The following is a 3,525-nucleotide window of genomic DNA, read 5'->3' on the forward strand; positions in this document are numbered from 1 at the left end:
CCTGGCGTGGGGGGCGGCGAGCTCCGGGCGCGGGGCGGCGCCGAGCGGCGTCGCCCTCCTCTGGATCCCGATCCAGATCGGGAGAGAGGAGGGGGGCGTCGTGGGGAGAGTGGGGGTGGGGGTAGGTTAGGGTTTCGGTCGTGGGGGGGGGGATTAGTAGGCTAGGGCGCGGGGTGGGCCGGCCCATTCGGGCGGCTGGGACCAGCTGGGTCACCGGCTGGGCCGAGGTCCAGTTGGCCACGAGGCCCTTTTTTTTGTTTGTTTGTTTTGTTTTCTTTTTCTTTTTCTTATTTTCTTTTCTGTTTTCTTTTAGCTCCTAATTATTTTAGTTTCTTTAAAATACCAAGTTAGCACCTAAATTAGTGTCATCAAAATAGGCCACTGCCAAACCTAGTTGGACCCAAAATAAATTAGTTTAATATTTTTTTATTTTTCAAAAGCAATTAAATTATTATTTTAGCCACTGTTTTTAAATAGTTTAGGGCATTTAAACACTTTGTAAAAGGTTGGTTCCACCACCAAAACTAGTTAGGGATTAATTGCCACATGATGAACATTTTAGTTTTGATATTTGAAAACTTTTATTGTTTGCTTGATTTTGACTTTGAATTTGAATCGGTTTCGAACTAACGCGGGATTAGCAACAGTAATCGTGGTGACATGGCATCATTACCAGAGGGTTACTGTAGCTTGATTAACCGGGCGTCACAAATATCTATCTATGGAGTCATCTAGCAACGAGGGAGGAGTGGATCTACATACCCTTGTAGATCGCGCGTGGAAGCGTTCAAGAGAACGGGGTTGATGGAGTCGTACTCGTCGTGATCCAAATCACCGATGATCCTAGCACCGAACGGACGACACCTCCGCGTTCAACACACGTACGGAGCAGCGACGTCTCCTCCTTCTTGATCCAGCAAGGGGGGAGGAGAGGTTGATGGAGATCCAGCAGCACGATGGCGTGGTGGTGGAAGTAGCGGGATCCAGCAGCACATTAGAAAAGCTTTAGCATACGAACTACATGATCTTGTGCTAGGCTTAGGATTGGGTCTTGTCCATCACATCATTCTCCTAATGATGTGATCCCGTTATCAACGACATCCAATGTCCATGGTCAGGAAACCGTAACCATCTATTGATCAACGAGCTAGTCAACTAGAGGCTTACTAGGGACATGGTGTTGTCTATGTATCCACACATGTATCTGAGTTTCCTATCAATACAATTCTAGCATGGATAATAAACGATTATCATGAATAAGGAAATATAATAATAACCAATTTATTATTGCCTCTAGGGCATATTTCCAACAGTCTCCCACTTGCACTAGAGTCAATAATCCAGTTCACATCGCTATGTGACTTACACTCAAGGTCACATCCCCATGTGACTAACACCCAAAGAGTTTACTAGAGTCAATAATCTAGTTCACATTACCATGTGATTAACACTCGATGAGTTCTGGGTTTGAACATGTTATGTTTGTGAGAGATGTTATAGTCAACGGGTCTGAATCTTTCAGATCCGTATGTACTTCGCAAATCTCTATGTCATCTTGTAGATGCAACTACTACGCTATATTTGGAGCCATTTCAAATAACTGTTCTACTTGGAGCTATTCTAAATTGTTGCTCCATTATACGTATCCGGTATCTCTACTAAGAGCTATCCGGATAGGTGTTAAGCTTGCATCGACGTAACTCTTTACGTCGAACTCTTTATCACCTCCATAACCGAGAAAATTCCTTAGTCCACTAGTTACTAAGGATAACTTTGACCGCTGTCTTGTGATCCATTCTTGGATCACTCTTGTACCCCTTGACTGACTCATGGCAAGGCACATTTCAGGTGCGGTACATAGCATAGCATACTGTAGGGCCTATGTCTTAAGCATAGGGGACGACCTTCGTCCTTTCTCTCTATTCTGCTGTGGTCGAGCTTTAAGTCTTAACTTCATACCTTACAACTCAGGCAAGAACTCCTTCTTTGACTGATCCATCTTGAACACCTTCAAGATCATGTCAAGGTATGTGCTCATTGTTGGAAATATGCCCTAGAGGCAATAATAAAAGCATTATTATTATATTTCCTTGTTCATGATAATTGTCTTTATTCATGCTATAATTGTGTTATCCGGAAATCGTAATACATGTGTGAATAACAGACACCAACATGTCCCTAGTGAGCCTCTAGTTGACTAGCTCGTTGATCAACAGATAGTCATGGTTTCCTGACTATGGACACTAGATGTCATTGATAACGAGATCACATCATTGGGAGAATGATGTGATGGACAAGACCCAATCCTAAACATAGCACAAGATCGTATAGTTCGTTTGCTAGAGTTTTCCAATGTCAAAGTATCTTTTCCTTAGACCATGAGATCGTGTAACTCCCGGATACCGTAGGAGTGCTTTGGGTATGCCAAACGTCACAACGTAACTGGGTGACTATAAAGGTAGACTACGGGTATCTCCGAAAGTGTCTGTTGGGTTGACATGGATCAAGACTGGGATTTGTCACTCCGTATGACGGAGAGGTATCACTGGGCCCACTCGGTAATGCATCATCATAATGAGCTCAGAGTGACCAAGTGTCTGGTCACGGGATCATGCATTATGGTACGAGTAAAGTGACTTGCCGGTAACGAGATTGAACGAGGTATTGGGATACCGACGATCGAATCTCGGGCAAGTAACATATCGATAGACAAAGGGAATAGCGTACGGGGTTGATTGAATCCTCGACATCGTGGTTCATCCGATGAGATCATCGTGGAGCATGTGGGAGCCAACATGGGTATCCAGATCCCGCTGTTGGTTATTGACCGGAGAGTCGTCTCGGTCATGTCTGCTTGTCTCCCGAACCCGTAGGGTCTACACACTTAAGGTTCGGTTACGCTAGGGTTGTAGGGATATGTATATGCAGTAACCCGAATGTTGTTCGGAGTCCCGGATGAGATCCCGGACGTCACGAGGAGTTCCGGAATGGTCCGGAGGTAAAGATTTATATATGGGAAGTCCTGTTTCGGGCATCGGGACAAGTTTCGAGGTTATCGGTATTGTACCGGGACCACCGGAAGGGTCCCGGGGGTCCACCGGGTGGGTCCACCTGTCCCGGGGGGCCACATGGGCTGTAGGGGGTGCGCCTTGGCCTAATGGGCCAAGGGCACCAGCCCCACATAGGCCCATGCGCCTAGGGTTTAAGGGGGAAAGAGTCCTAGGAGGGGAAGGCACCTCCTAGGTGCCTTGGGGGGGAGGGAAACCCCCCTTGGCCGCCGCACCCCCTAGGAGATTGGATCTCCTAGGGCCGGCCACCCCCCCTTGGCCCTCCTATATATAGTGGGGGAGAGGAGGGACTTCAAACCTGAACGCCTTGGCCTTTGGTTGCCTCCTTCTCCCTCCCCAACACCTCCTCCACCTCCATAGTGCTTAGCGAAGCTCTGCCGGAGTACTGCAGCTCCATCAACACCACGCCGTCGTGCTGCCGCTGGTGCCATCTCCCTCAACCTCTCCTCCCTCCCTT

Source organism: Triticum dicoccoides, chromosome 7A (assembly GCF_002162155.2).
Source record: "Triticum dicoccoides isolate Atlit2015 ecotype Zavitan chromosome 7A, WEW_v2.0, whole genome shotgun sequence".
Taxonomy (NCBI): domain Eukaryota; kingdom Viridiplantae; phylum Streptophyta; class Magnoliopsida; order Poales; family Poaceae; genus Triticum; species Triticum dicoccoides.